General features: G+C 43.2%; 6 non-coding genes across 6 annotated transcripts; all 6 read left to right on the top strand.

Annotated features, from left to right (window-relative positions):
* The first annotated feature begins 2,386 nt into the window (after nt 1-2,386).
* Nucleotides 2,387-2,458, top strand: TRNAP-AGG (transfer RNA proline (anticodon AGG)). Its single transcript has one exon. It is a non-coding gene; the product is annotated as a tRNA-Pro (tRNA).
* A 1,946-nt stretch (nt 2,459-4,404) lies between these two features.
* Nucleotides 4,405-4,476, top strand: TRNAP-AGG (transfer RNA proline (anticodon AGG)). Its single transcript has one exon. It is a non-coding gene; the product is annotated as a tRNA-Pro (tRNA).
* Nucleotides 4,477-6,422: 1,946 nt separating this feature from the next.
* TRNAP-AGG (transfer RNA proline (anticodon AGG)) lies at nt 6,423-6,494 on the top strand. The gene has a single exon. It is a non-coding gene; the product is annotated as a tRNA-Pro (tRNA).
* Nucleotides 6,495-8,440: 1,946 nt separating this feature from the next.
* Nucleotides 8,441-8,512, top strand: TRNAP-AGG (transfer RNA proline (anticodon AGG)). Its single transcript has one exon. It is a non-coding gene; the product is annotated as a tRNA-Pro (tRNA).
* Nucleotides 8,513-10,458: 1,946 nt separating this feature from the next.
* TRNAP-AGG (transfer RNA proline (anticodon AGG)) lies at nt 10,459-10,530 on the top strand. Its single transcript has one exon. It is a non-coding gene; the product is annotated as a tRNA-Pro (tRNA).
* A 1,948-nt stretch (nt 10,531-12,478) lies between these two features.
* On the top strand, nt 12,479-12,550 carry TRNAP-AGG (transfer RNA proline (anticodon AGG)). Its single transcript has one exon. It is a non-coding gene; the product is annotated as a tRNA-Pro (tRNA).
* Nucleotides 12,551-16,039: the final 3,489 nt, after the last annotated feature.

The following is a 16,039-nucleotide window of genomic DNA, read 5'->3' on the forward strand; positions in this document are numbered from 1 at the left end:
ATCATTTTCCTACATTTTTTAAAAGGATTAACCAAACAAGATCAGGCTGGTTTTTTGGTTTAGGGTTATGATTGTTGCTTAGGGTGCGGAAGGTTCTGCTTTTTTTTTCTCTTTCTTCTAAACATCTCCAAGTGTAGGTAGTGTACTACAGTGTGATATATCATTATATGACATTCTTGGAGCACAGTTGATTGTTTTCATGAACTTTGACTGTGCCTAGAGCTGGCATTGGTGAAGGCTTGTTACCCACAGTATGCCAGATTACATTTGACATGTGATGGTAACCAGCTCTTGCAATTGCAGTCAGGGGTGCGGTGGTTAATAAAGGACACTCCACCGTACATGGTTAGAACTAAAATTGTCATTCTGGCTCGTTGGTCTAGGGGTATGATTCTCACTAAGGGTGCGGGAGGTCCCGGGTTCAAATCCCGGATGAGCCCACCTTTTCTAACTTACATTACCAAGAGTAGGTAGTGCAATCAAGTACGTTGCTGCGCAACCTATATGTGTTATGTGTACTCATCAATGTGTTCTATAGGGGTAAATAAAAGTTTGGAACATAACTCTACAATATTGAAGACTACAGACTAGAATTTGTTCCAGTGGAGAATAAGTATTGGACATAACCACCAATTTGGTCACATTGTTTCCAGCATGGGAACACATGCAAAGGAGTCACTCTGGGGCCAGATACCATACAGTGCACATTTTTTAGGAGTTCTCTTCTATAGCTGCATGATGAGGTCGGTGAGGTGATTGTTTACTCTTGGTGGCCCTCTACTGAAGCAGGAGGAACCAATTTTGTCTTGCAAACAAGTCCTCCACAACCAGTTTTAGAAAGTAGACATGAAGAACCATGTGGCCCCAGAAGGAATGTGGTAGCATTGGCCTGTATGCAATCAGATTTATTCTTTCCAATTGCGTGGACCAATGTACTTAGTCCTCAGTTTCAATGACAGTATCGTTAGCGAAAAAATGTGTGCGGAGAGCCACACTTTATTGCCCACTGAGAACACTGGCCCATCCCATCATCAATCTATTTTAGCTAATACCATATTCAGCCATAGCTGCAGCCTTTCCAACACACCATGCACATGCTTGTCTGCAGAAGGAACATCCCAGGGGGCATGGGAAGTTGGGATGACCACCGGGCGAAAACCAGCATTAAAATGGAAAGGGAATTGCCCCATGGAGTCCTGCATCAGGGTGTTCCATGAAAACATCTGAGTTGTTCTGAGCAACCAACAATCCATACTTATGACATCCTTGTCATAGGTCTGGGAGGACACAGCTTTTTCTCCACTCTCAGATGCATCAACTTCAAGGGTATGGGCCAGGCTGGTGCCAGGTTACCGAAAGATGGGTGCTGAGATGAAAAGAAGTTTCAAGATGTCAAAAGCCTATTGTACCTGCGGAACTATGTGTCCTTAGGAATCCCCTATTTGGTCAAGGTGGTAATAAGGCTAAAAACTCTTAAGAAATTAGGTTAAAATGTCTGTAGTATTTGCTAAACCCCACAAACCTGTGGATTGCCTTGATTCCTCTGGGTGGGCATCAGCCCAACAAGCACTCCAAAGACCTTCTCCAGGTCCATTTCTAGGCACTCTGCTGAAAGATCAGTGAGAAGGGATACTGATTATTGATAATAATTTAGTTGAACCCCTGATAGTCAATGCAGGGTGTTTGGGAACCGTGTATCTTTACCATGAAATATAACTCTGCCCTGGTCTTTGACTCCACGATGAAATCCCACTGCAAGTTCTCTGCAGTCTTTTTGTCAAAGACCCTGCTGAAACCTTGGTCTCAGGAAGCCCATCTGGTCCAGACTTTGTCTCCTCTCTTTGGGTAGTGACACATACAGTTGTTGTTATCACTGGTATTAGGCAAGTGTCAGGCATGACTTGCTCTTCAATCAATCACTTGTTTGTGCATGTATATCCAGGGGTAACCCAGTATGATAGTGCTCTTCGAAGTGTGGATAGTCATGAAATTCTAAAAATAGATGATCTAGATCTGGGATCATTTTCCTACATTTTTTAAAAGGATTAACCAAACAAGATCAGGCTGGTTTTTTGGTTTAGGGTTATGATTGTTGCTTAGGGTGCGGAAGGTTCTGATTTTTTTTTCTCTTTCTTCTAAACATCTCCAAGTGTAGGTAGTGTACTACAGAGTGATATATCATTATATGACATTCTTGGAGCACAGCTGATTCTTTTCATGAACTTTGACTGTGCCTAGAGCTGGCATTGGTGAAGGCTTGTTACCCACAGTATGCCAGATTACATTTGACATGTGATGGTAACCAGCTCTTGCAATTGCAGTCAGGCGTGCGGTGGTTAATAAAGGACACTCCACCGAACATGGTTAGAACTAATATTTTCATTCTGGCTCGTTGGTCTAGGGGTATGATTCTCGCTTAGGGTGTGAGAGGTCCCGGGTTCAAATCCCGGATGAGCCCACCTTTTCTAACTTACATTACCAAGAGTAGGTAGTGCAATCAAGTACGTTGCTGCGCAACCTATATGTGTTATGTGTATTCATCAATGTGGTATATAGGGGTAAATAAAAGTTTGGAACATAACTCTACAATATTGAAGACTACAGACTAGAATTTGTTCCAGTGGAGAATAAGTATTACACATGACCACCAATTTGGTCACATTGTTTCCAGCATGGGAACACATGCAAAGGAGTCACTCTGGGGCCAGATACCATACAGTGCACATTTTTTAGGAGTTCTCTTCTATAGCTGCATGATGAGGTCGGTGAGGTGATTGTTTACTCTTGGTGGCCCTCTACTGAAGCAGGAGGAACCAATTTTGTCTTGGAAACAAGTCCTCCACAACCAGTTTTAGAAAGTAGACATGAAGAACCATGTGGCCCCAGAAGGAATGTGGTAGCATTGGCCTGTATGCAATCAGATTTATTCTTTCCAATTGCGTGGACCAATGTACTTAGTCCTCAGTTTCAATGACAGTATCGTTAGCGAAAAAATGTGTGCGGAGAGCCACACTTTATTGCCCACTGAGAACACTGGCCCATCCCATCATCAATCTATTTTAGCTAATACCATATTCAGCCATAGCTGCAGCCTTTCCAACACACCATGCACATGCTTGTCTGCAGAAGGAACATCCCAGGGGGCATGGGAAGTTGGGATGACCACCGGGCGAAAACCAGCATTAAAATGGAAAGGGAATTGCCCCATGGAGTCCTGCATCAGGGTGTTCCATGAAAACATCTGAGTTGTTCTGAGCAACCAACAATCCATACTTATGACATCCTTGTCATAGGTCTGGGAGGACACAGCTTTTTCTCCACTCTCAGATGCATCAACTTCAAGGGTATGGGCCAGGCTGGTGCCAGGTTACCGAAAGATGGGTGCTGAGATGAAAAGAAGTTTCAAGATGTCAAAAGCCTATTGTACCTGCGGAACTATGTGTCCTTAGGAATCCCCTATTTGGTCAAGGTGGTAATAAGGCTAAAAACTCTTAAGAAATTAGGTTAAAATGTCTGTAGTATTTGCTAAACCCCACAAACCTGTGGATTGCCTTGATTCCTCTGGGTGGGCATCAGCCCAACAAGCACTCCAAAGACCTTCTCCAGGTCCATTTCTAGGCACTCTGCTGAAAGATCAGTGAGAAGGGATACTGATTATTGATAATAATTAAGTTGAACCCCTGCTAGTCAATGCAGGGTGTTTGGGAACCGTGTATCTTTACCATGAAATATAACTCTGCCCTGGTCTTTGACTCCACGATGAAATCCCACTGCAAGTTCTCTGCAGTCTTTTTGTCAAAGACCCTGCTGAAACCTTGGTCTCAGGAAGCCCATCTGGTCCAGACTTTGTCTCCTCTCTTTGGGTAGTGACACATACAGTTGTTGTTATCACTGGTATTAGGCAAGTGTCAGGCATGACTTGCTCTTCAATCAATCACTTGTTTGTGCATGTATATCCAGGGGTAACCCAGTATGATAGTGCTCTTCGAAGTGTGGATAATCATGAAATTCTAAAAATAGATGATCTAGATCTGGGATCATTTTCCTACATTTTTTAAAAGGATTAACCAAACAAGATCAGGCTGGTTTTTTGGTTTAGGGTTATGATTGTTGCTTAGGGTGCGGAAGGTTCTGATTTTTTTTTCTCTTTCTTCTAAACATCTCCAAGTGTAGGTAGTGTACTACAGAGTGATATATCATTATATGACATTCTTGGAGCACAGCTGATTCTTTTCATGAACTTTGACTGTGCCTAGAGCTGGCATTGGTGAAGGCTTGTTACCCACAGTATGCCAGATTACATTTGACATGTGATGGTAACCAGCTCTTGCAATTGCAGTCAGGGGTGCGGTGGTTAATAAAGGACACTCCACCGAACATGGTTAGAACTAATATTTTCATTCTGGCTCGTTGGTCTAGGGGTATGATTCTCGCTTAGGGTGTGAGAGGTCCCGGGTTCAAATCCCGGATGAGCCCACCTTTTCTAACTTACATTACCAAGAGTAGGTAGTGCAATCAAGTACGTTGCTGCGCAACCTATATGTGTTATGTGTATTCATCAATGTGTTCTATAGGAGTAAATAAAAGTTTGGAACATAACTCTACAATATTGAAGACTACAGACTAGAATTTGTTCCAGTGGAGAATAAGTATTGGACATGACCACCAATTTGGTCACATTGTTTCCAGCATGGGAACACATGCAAAGGAGTCACTCTGGGGCCAGATACCATACAGTGCACATTTTTTAGGAGTTCTCTTCTATAGCTGCATGATGAGGTCGGTGAGGTGATTGTTTACTCTTGGTGGCCCTCTACTGAAGCAGGAGGAACCAATTTTGTCTTGGAAACAAGTCCTCCACAACCAGTTTTAGAAAGTAGACATGAAGAACCATGTGGCCCCAGAAGGAATGTGGTAGCATTGGCCTGTATGCAATCAGATTTATTCTTTCCAATTGCGTGGACCAATGTACTTAGTCCTCAGTTTCAATGACAGTATCGTTAGCGAAAAAATGTGTGCGGAGAGCCACACTTTATTGCCCACTGAGAACACTGGCCCATCCCATCATCAATCTATTTTAGCTAATACCATATTCAGCCATAGCTGCAGCCTTTCCAACACACCATGCACATGCTTGTCTGCAGAAGGAACATCCCAGGGGGCATGGGAAGTTGGGATGACCACCGGGCGAAAACCAGCATTAAAATGGAAAGGGAATTGCCCCATGGAGTCCTGCATCAGGGTGTTCCATGAAAACATCTGAGTTGTTCTGAGCAACCAACAATCCATACTTATGACATCCTTGTCATAGGTCTGGGAGGACACAGCTTTTTCTCCACTCTCAGATGCATCAACTTCAAGGGTATGGGCCAGGCTGGTGCCAGGTTACCGAAAGATGGGTGCTGAGATGAAAAGAAGTTTCAAGATGTCAAAAGCCTATTGTACCTGCGGAACTATGTGTCCTTAGGAATCCCCTATTTGGTCAAGGTGGTAATAAGGCTAAAAACTCTTAAGAAATTAGGTTAAAATGTCTGTAGTATTTGCTAAACCCCACAAACCTGTGGATTGCCTTGATTCCTCTGGGTGGGCATCAGCCCAACAAGCACTCCAAAGACCTTCTCCAGGTCCATTTCTAGGCACTCTGCTGAAAGATCAGTGAGAAGGGATACTGATTATTGATAATAATTTAGTTGAACCCCTGATAGTCAATGCAGGGTGTTTGGGAACCGTGTATCTTTACCATGAAATATAACTCTGCCCTGGTCTTTGACTCCACGATGAAATCCCACTGCAAGTTCTCTGCAGTCTTTTTGTCAAAGACCCTGCTGAAACCTTGGTCTCAGGAAGCCCATCTGGTCCAGACTTTGTCTCCTCTCTTTGGGTAGTGACACATACAGTTGTTGTTATCACTGGTATTAGGCAAGTGTCAGGCATGACTTGCTCTTCAATCAATCACTTGTTTGTGCATGTATATCCAGGGGTAACCCAGTATGATAGTGCTCTTCGAAGTGTGGATAGTCATGAAATTCTAAAAATAGATGATCTAGATCTGGGATCATTTTCCTACATTTTTTAAAAGGATTAACCAAACAAGATCAGGCTGGTTTTTTGGTTTAGGGTTATGATTGTTGCTTAGGGTGCGGAAGGTTCTGATTTTTTTTTCTCTTTCTTCTAAACATCTCCAAGTGTAGGTAGTGTACTACAGAGTGATATATCATTATATGACATTCTTGGAGCACAGCTGATTCTTTTCATGAACTTTGACTGTGCCTAGAGCTGGCATTGGTGAAGGCTTGTTACCCACAGTATGCCAGATTACATTTGACATGTGATGGTAACCAGCTCTTGCAATTGCAGTCAGGCGTGCGGTGGTTAATAAAGGACACTCCACCGAACATGGTTAGAACTAATATTTTCATTCTGGCTTGTTGGTCTAGGGGTATGATTCTCGCTTAGGGTGTGAGAGGTCCCGGGTTCAAATCCCGGATGAGCCCACCTTTTCTAACTTACATTACCAAGAGTAGGTAGTGCAATCAAGTACGTTGCTGCGCAACCTATATGTGTTATGTGTATTCATCAATGTGGTATATAGGGGTAAATAAAAGTTTGGAACATAACTCTACAATATTGAAGACTACAGACTAGAATTTGTTCCAGTGGAGAATAAGTATTACACATGACCACCAATTTGGTCACATTGTTTCCAGCATGGGAACACATGCAAAGGAGTCACTCTGGGGCCAGATACCATACAGTGCACATTTTTTAGGAGTTCTCTTCTATAGCTGCATGATGAGGTCGGTGAGGTGATTGTTTACTCTTGGTGGCCCTCTACTGAAGCAGGAGGAACCAATTTTGTCTTGGAAACAAGTCCTCCACAACCAGTTTTAGAAAGTAGACATGAAGAACCATGTGGCCCCAGAAGGAATGTGGTAGCATTGGCCTGTATGCAATCAGATTTATTCTTTCCAATTGCGTGGACCAATGTACTTAGTCCTCAGTTTCAATGACAGTATCGTTAGCGAAAAAATGTGTGCGGAGAGCCACACTTTATTGCCCACTGAGAACACTGGCCCATCCCATCATCAATCTATTTTAGCTAATACCATATTCAGCCATAGCTGCAGCCTTTCCAACACACCATGCACATGCTTGTCTGCAGAAGGAACATCCCAGGGGGCATGGGAAGTTGGGATGACCACCGGGCGAAAACCAGCATTAAAATGGAAAGGGAATTGCCCCATGGAGTCCTGCATCAGGGTGTTCCATGAAAACATCTGAGTTGTTCTGAGCAACCAACAATCCATACTTATGACATCCTTGTCATAGGTCTGGGAGGACACAGCTTTTTCTCCACTCTCAGATGCATCAACTTCAAGGGTATGGGCCAGGCTGGTGCCAGGTTACCGAAAGATGGGTGCTGAGATGAAAAGAAGTTTCAAGATGTCAAAAGCCTATTGTACCTGCGGAACTATGTGTCCTTAGGAATCCCCTATTTGGTCAAGGTGGTAATAAGGCTAAAAACTCTTAAGAAATTAGGTTAAAATGTCTGTAGTATTTGCTAAACCCCACAAACCTGTGGATTGCCTTGATTCCTCTGGGTGGGCATCAGCCCAACAAGCACTCCAAAGACCTTCTCCAGGTCCATTTCTAGGCACTCTGCTGAAAGATCAGTGAGAAGGGATACTGATTATTGATAATAATTTAGTTGAACCCCTGCTAGTCAATGCAGGGTGTTTGGGAACCGTGTATCTTTACCATGAAATATAACTCTGCCCTGGTCTTTGACTCCACGATGAAATCCCACTGCAAGTTCTCTGCAGTCTTTTTGTCAAAGACCCTGCTGAAACCTTGGTCTCAGGAAGCCCATCTGGTCCAGACTTTGTCTCCTCTCTTTGGGTAGTGACACATACAGTTGTTGTTATCACTGGTATTAGGCAAGTGTCAGGCATGACTTGCTCTTCAATCAATCACTTGTTTGTGCATGTATATCCAGGGGTAACCCAGTATGATAGTGCTCTTCGAAGTGTGGATAATCATGAAATTCTAAAAATAGATGATCTAGATCTGGGATCATTTTCCTACATTTTTTAAAAGGATTAACCAAACAAGATCAGGCTGGTTTTTTGGTTTAGGGTTATGATTGTTGCTTAGGGTGCGGAAGGTTCTGATTTTTTTTTCTCTTTCTTCTAAACATCTCCAAGTGTAGGTAGTGTACTACAGAGTGATATATCATTATATGACATTCTTGGAGCACAGCTGATTCTTTTCATGAACTTTGACTGTGCCTAGAGCTGGCATTGGTGAAGGCTTGTTACCCACAGTATGCCAGATTACATTTGACATGTGATGGTAACCAGCTCTTGCAATTGCAGTCAGGCGTGCGGTGGTTAATAAAGGACACTCCACCGAACATGGTTAGAACTAATATTTTCATTCTGGCTTGTTGGTCTAGGGGTATGATTCTCGCTTAGGGTGTGAGAGGTCCCGGGTTCAAATCCCGGATGAGCCCACCTTTTCTAACTTACATTACCAAGAGTAGGTAGTGCAATCAAGTACGTTGCTGCGCAACCTATATGTGTTATGTGTATTCATCAATGTGGTATATAGGGGTAAATAAAAGTTTGGAACATAACTCTACAATATTGAAGACTACAGACTAGAATTTGTTCCAGTGGAGAATAAGTATTACACATGACCACCAATTTGGTCACATTGTTTCCAGCATGGGAACACATGCAAAGGAGTCACTCTGGGGCCAGATACCATACAGTGCACATTTTTTAGGAGTTCTCTTCTATAGCTGCATGATGAGGTCGGTGAGGTGATTGTTTACTCTTGGTGGCCCTCTACTGAAGCAGGAGGAACCAATTTTGTCTTGGAAACAAGTCCTCCACAACCAGTTTTAGAAAGTAGACATGAAGAACCATGTGGCCCCAGAAGGAATGTGGTAGCATTGGCCTGTATGCAATCAGATTTATTCTTTCCAATTGCGTGGACCAATGTACTTAGTCCTCAGTTTCAATGACAGTATCGTTAGCGAAAAAATGTGTGCGGAGAGCCACACTTTATTGCCCACTGAGAACACTGGCCCATCCCATCATCAATCTATTTTAGCTAATACCATATTCAGCCATAGCTGCAGCCTTTCCAACACACCATGCACATGCTTGTCTGCAGAAGGAACATCCCAGGGGGCATGGGAAGTTGGGATGACCACCGGGCGAAAACCAGCATTAAAATGGAAAGGGAATTGCCCCATGGAGTCCTGCATCAGGGTGTTCCATGAAAACATCTGAGTTGTTCTGAGCAACCAACAATCCATACTTATGACATCCTTGTCATAGGTCTGGGAGGACACAGCTTTTTCTCCACTCTCAGATGCATCAACTTCAAGGGTATGGGCCAGGCTGGTGCCAGGTTACCGAAAGATGGGTGCTGAGATGAAAAGAAGTTTCAAGATGTCAAAAGCCTATTGTACCTGCGGAACTATGTGTCCTTAGGAATCCCCTATTTGGTCAAGGTGGTAATAAGGCTAAAAACTCTTAAGAAATTAGGTTAAAATGTCTGTAGTATTTGCTAAACCCCACAAACCTGTGGATTGCCTTGATTCCTCTGGGTGGGCATCAGCCCAACAAGCACTCCAAAGACCTTCTCCAGGTCCATTTCTAGGCACTCTGCTGAAAGATCAGTGAGAAGGGATACTGATTATTGATAATAATTTAGTTGAACCCCTGCTAGTCAATGCAGGGTGTTTGGGAACCGTGTATCTTTACCATGAAATATAACTCTGCCCTGGTCTTTGACTCCACGATGAAATCCCACTGCAAGTTCTCTGCAGTCTTTTTGTCAAAGACCCTGCTGAAACCTTGGTCTCAGGAAGCCCATCTGGTCCAGACTTTGTCTCCTCTCTTTGGGTAGTGACACATACAGTTGTTGTTATCACTGGTATTAGGCAAGTGTCAGGCATGACTTGCTCTTCAATCAATCACTTGTTTGTGCATGTATATCCAGGGGTAACCCAGTATGATAGTGCTCTTCGAAGTGTGGATAATCATGAAATTCTAAAAATAGATGATCTAGATCTGGGATCATTTTCCTACATTTTTTAAAAGGATTAACCAAACAAGATCAGGCTGGTTTTTTGGTTTAGGGTTATGATTGTTGCTTAGGGTGCGGAAGGTTCTGATTTTTTTTTCTCTTTCTTCTAAACATCTCCAAGTGTAGGTAGTGTACTACAGAGTGATATATCATTATATGACATTCTTGGAGCACAGCTGATTCTTTTCATGAACTTTGACTGTGCCTAGAGCTGGCATTGGTGAAGGCTTGTTACCCACAGTATGCCAGATTACATTTGACATGTGATGGTAACCAGCTCTTGCAATTGCAGTCAGGGGTGCGGTGGTTAATAAAGGACACTCCACCGAACATGGTTAGAACTAATATTTTCATTCTGGCTCGTTGGTCTAGGGGTATGATTCTCGCTTAGGGTGTGAGAGGTCCCGGGTTCAAATCCCGGATGAGCCCACCTTTTCTAACTTACATTACCAAGAGTAGGTAGTGCAATCAAGTACGTTGCTGCGCAACCTATATGTGTTATGTGTATTCATCAATGTGTTCTATAGGAGTAAATAAAAGTTTGGAACATAACTCTACAATATTGAAGACTACAGACTAGAATTTGTTCCAGTGGAGAATAAGTATTGGACATGACCACCAATTTGGTCACATTGTTTCCAGCATGGGAACACATGCAAAGGAGTCACTCTGGGGCCAGATACCATACAGTGCACATTTTTTAGGAGTTCTCTTCTATAGCTGCATGATGAGGTCGGTGAGGTGATTGTTTACTCTTGGTGGCCCTCTACTGAAGCAGGAGGAACCAATTTTGTCTTGGAAACAAGTCCTCCACAACCAGTTTTAGAAAGTAGACATGAAGAACCATGTGGCCCCAGAAGGAATGTGGTAGCATTGGCCTGTATGCAATCAGATTTATTCTTTCCAATTGCGTGGACCAATGTACTTAGTCCTCAGTTTCAATGACAGTATCGTTAGCGAAAAAATGTGTGCGGAGAGCCACACTTTATTGCCCACTGAGAACACTGGCCCATCCCATCATCAATCTATTTTAGCTAATACCATATTCAGCCATAGCTGCAGCCTTTCCAACACACCATGCACATGCTTGTCTGCAGAAGGAACATCCCAGGGGGCATGGGAAGTTGGGATGACCACCGGGCGAAAACCAGCATTAAAATGGAAAGGGAATTGCCCCATGGAGTCCTGCATCAGGGTGTTCCATGAAAACATCTGAGTTGTTCTGAGCAACCAACAATCCATACTTATGACATCCTTGTCATAGGTCTGGGAGGACACAGCTTTTTCTCCACTCTCAGATGCATCAACTTCAAGGGTATGGGCCAGGCTGGTGCCAGGTTACCGAAAGATGGGTGCTGAGATGAAAAGAAGTTTCAAGATGTCAAAAGCCTATTGTACCTGCGGAACTATGTGTCCTTAGGAATCCCCTATTTGGTCAAGGTGGTAATAAGGCTAAAAACTCTTAAGAAATTAGGTTAAAATGTCTGTAGTATTTGCTAAACCCCACAAACCTGTGGATTGCCTTGATTCCTCTGGGTGGGCATCAGCCCAACAAGCACTCCAAAGACCTTCTCCAGGTCCATTTCTAGGCACTCTGCTGAAAGATCAGTGAGAAGGGATACTGATTATTGATAATAATTTAGTTGAACCCCTGATAGTCAATGCAGGGTGTTTGGGAACCGTGTATCTTTACCATGAAATATAACTCTGCCCTGGTCTTTGACTCCACGATGAAATCCCACTGCAAGTTCTCTGCAGTCTTTTTTGTCAAAGACCCTGCTGAAACCTTGGTCTCAGGAAGCCCATCTGGTCCAGACTTTGTCTCCTCTCTTTGGGTAGTGACACATACAGTTGTTGTTATCACTGGTATTAGGCAAGTGTCAGGCATGACTTGCTCTTCAATCAATCACTTGTTTGTGCATGTATATCCAGGGGTAACCCAGTATGATAGTGCTCTTCGAAGTGTGGGATAATCATGAAATTCTAAAAATAGATGATCTAGATCTGGGATCATTTTCCTACATTTTTTAAAAGGATTAACCAAACAAGATCAGGCTGGTTTTTTGGTTTAGGGTTATGATTGTTGCTTAGGGTGCGGAAGGTTCTGATTTTTTTTTCTCTTTCTTCTAAACATCTCCAAGTGTAGGTAGTGTACTACAGAGTGATATATCATTATATGACATTCTTGGAGCACAGCTGATTCTTTTCATGAACTTTGACTGTGCCTAGAGCTGGCATTGGTGAAGGCTTGTTACCCACAGTATGCCAGATTACATTTGACATGTGATGGTAACCAGCTCTTGCAATTGCAGTCAGGGGTGCGGTGGTTAATAAAGGACACTCCACCGAACATGGTTAGAACTAATATTTTCATTCTGGCTCGTTGGTCTAGGGGTATGATTCTCGCTTAGGGTGTGAGAGGTCCCGGGTTCAAATCCCGGATGAGCCCACCTTTTCTAACTTACATTACCAAGAGTAGGTAGTGCAATCAAGTACGTTGCTGCGCAACCTATATGTGTTATGTGTATTCATCAATGTGTTCTATAGGAGTAAATAAAAGTTTGGAACATAACTCTACAATATTGAAGACTACAGACTAGAATTTGTTCCAGTGGAGAATAAGTATTGGACATGACCACCAATTTGGTCACATTGTTTCCAGCATGGGAACACATGCAAAGGAGTCACTCTGGGGCCAGATACCATACAGTGCACATTTTTTAGGAGTTCTCTTCTATAGCTGCATGATGAGGTCGGTGAGGTGATTGTTTACTCTTGGTGGCCCTCTACTGAAGCAGGAGGAACCAATTTTGTCTTGGAAACAAGTCCTCCACAACCAGTTTTAGAAAGTAGACATGAAGAACCATGTGGCCCCAGAAGGAATGTGGTAGCATTGGCCTGTATGCAATCAGATTTATTCTTTCCAATTGCGTGGACCAATGTACTTAGTCCTCAGTTTCAATGACAGTATCGTTAGCGAAAAAAATGTGTGCGGAGAGCCACACTTTATTGCCCACTGAGAACACTGGCCCATCCCATCATCAATCTATTTTAGCTAATACCATATTCAGCCATAGCTGCAGCCTTTCCAACACACCATGCACATGCTTGTCTGCAGAAGGAACATCCCAGGGGGCATGGGAAGTTGGGATGACCACCGGGCGAAAACCAGCATTAAAATGGAAAGGGAATTGCCCCATGGAGTCCTGCATCAGGGTGTTCCATGAAAACATCTGAGTTGTTCTGAGCAACCAACAATCCATACTTATGACATCCTTGTCATAGGTCTGGGAGGACACAGCTTTTTCTCCACTCTCAGATGCATCAACTTCAAGGGTATGGGCCAGGCTGGTGCCAGGTTACCGAAAGATGGGTGCTGAGATGAAAAGAAGTTTCAAGATGTCAAAAGCCTATTGTACCTGCGGAACTATGTGTCCTTAGGAATCCCCTATTTGGTCAAGGTGGTAATAAGGCTAAAAACTCTTAAGAAATTAGGTTAAAATGTCTGTAGTATTTGCTAAACCCCACAAACCTGTGGATTGCCTTGATTCCTCTGGGTGGGCATCAGCCCAACAAGCACTCCAAAGACCTTCTCCAGGTCCATTTTCTAGGCACTCTGCTGAAAGATCAGTGAGAAGGGATACTGATTATTGATAATAATTTAGTTGAACCCCTGATAGTCAATGCAGGGTGTTTGGGAACCGTGTATCTTTACCATGAAATATAACTCTGCCCTGGTCTTTGACTCCACGATGAAATCCCACTGCAAGTTCTCTGCAGTCTTTTTGTCAAAGACCCTGCTGAAACCTTGGTCTCAGGAAGCCCATCTGGTCCAGACTTTGTCTCCTCTCTTTGGGTAGTGACACATACAGTTGTTGTTATCACTGGTATTAGGCAAGTGTCAGGCATGACTTGCTCTTCAATCAATCACTTGTTTGTGCATGTATATCCAGGGGTAACCCAGTATGATAGTGCTCTTCGAAGTGTGGATAGTCATGAAATTCTAAAAATAGATGATCTAGATCTGGGATCATTTTCCTACATTTTTTAAAAGGATTAACCAAACAAGATCAGGCTGGTTTTTTGGTTTAGGGTTATGATTGTTGCTTAGGGTGCGGAAGGTTCTGATTTTTTTTTCTCTTTCTTCTAAACATCTCCAAGTGTAGGTAGTGTACTACAGAGTGATATATCATTATATGACATTCTTGGAGCACAGCTGATTCTTTTCATGAACTTTGACTGTGCCTAGAGCTGGCATTGGTGAAGGCTTGTTACCCACAGTATGCCAGATTACATTTGACATGTGATGGTAACCAGCTCTTGCAATTGCAGTCAGGGGTGCGGTGGTTAATAAAGGACACTCCACCGAACATGGTTAGAACTAATATTTTCATTCTGGCTCGTTGGTCTAGGGGTATGATTCTCGCTTAGGGTGTGAGAGGTCCCGGGTTCAAATCCGGATGAGCCCACCTTTTCTAACTTACATTACCAAGAGTAGGTAGTGCAATCAAGTACGTTGCTGCGCAACCTATATGTGTTATGTGTATTCATCAATGTGGTATATAGGGGTAAATAAAAGTTTGGAACATAACTCTACAATATTGAAGACTACAGACTAGAATTTGTTCCAGTGGAGAATAAGTATTACACATGACCACCAATTTGGTCACATTGTTTCCAGCATGGGAACACATGCAAAGGAGTCACTCTGGGGCCAGATACCATACAGTGCACATTTTTTAGGAGTTCTCTTCTATAGCTGCATGATGAGGTCGGTGAGGTGATTGTTTACTCTTGGTGGCCCTCTACTGAAGCAGGAGGAACCAATTTTGTCTTGGAAACAAGTCCTCCACAACCAGTTTTAGAAAGTAGACATGAAGAACCATGTGGCCCCAGAAGGAATGTGGTAGCATTGGCCTGTATGCAATCAGATTTATTCTTTCCAATTGCGTGGACCAATGTACTTAGTCCTCAGTTTCAATGACAGTATCGTTAGCGAAAAAATGTGTGCGGAGAGCCACACTTTATTGCCCACTGAGAACACTGGCCCATCCCATCATCAATCTATTTTAGCTAATACCATATTCAGCCATAGCTGCAGCCTTTCCAACACACCATGCACATGCTTGTCTGCAGAAGGAACATCCCAGGGGGCATGGGAAGTTGGGATGACCACCGGGCGAAAACCAGCATTAAAATGGAAAGGGAATTGCCCCATGGAGTCCTGCATCAGGGTGTTCCATGAAAACATCTGAGTTGTTCTGAGCAACCAACAATCCATACTTATGACATCCTTGTCATAGGTCTGGGAGGACACAGCTTTTTCTCCACTCTCAGATGCATCAACTTCAAGGGTATGGGCCAGGCTGGTGCCAGGTTACCGAAAGATGGGTGCTGAGATGAAAAGAAGTTTCAAGATGTCAAAAGCCTATTGTACCTGCGGAACTATGTGTCCTTAGGAATCCCCTATTTGGTCAAGGTGGTAATAAGGCTAAAAACTCTTAAGAAATTAGGTTAAAATGTCTGTAGTATTTGCTAAACCCCACAAACCTGTGGATTGCCTTGATTCCTCTGGGTGGGCATCAGCCCAACAAGCACTCCAAAGACCTTCTCCAGGTCCATTTCTAGGCACTCTGCTGAAAGATCAGTGAGAAGGGATACTGATTATTGATAATAATTTAGTTGAACCCCTGATAGTCAATGCAGGGTGTTTGGGAACCGTGTATCTTTACATGAAATATAACTCTGCCCTGGTCTTTGACTCCACGATGAAATCCCACTGCAAGTTCTCTGCAGTCTTTTTGTCAAAGACCCTGCTGAAACCTTGGTCTCAGGAAGCCCATCTGGTCCAGACTTTGTCTCCTCTCTTTGGGTAGTGACACATACAGTTGTTGTTATCACTGGTATTAGGCAAGTGTCAGGCATGACTTGCTCTTCA

The sequence above is a fragment of the Mixophyes fleayi genome, chromosome 4, assembly GCF_038048845.1.
Source record: "Mixophyes fleayi isolate aMixFle1 chromosome 4, aMixFle1.hap1, whole genome shotgun sequence".
Classification (NCBI taxonomy): Eukaryota; Metazoa; Chordata; class Amphibia; order Anura; family Limnodynastidae; genus Mixophyes; species Mixophyes fleayi.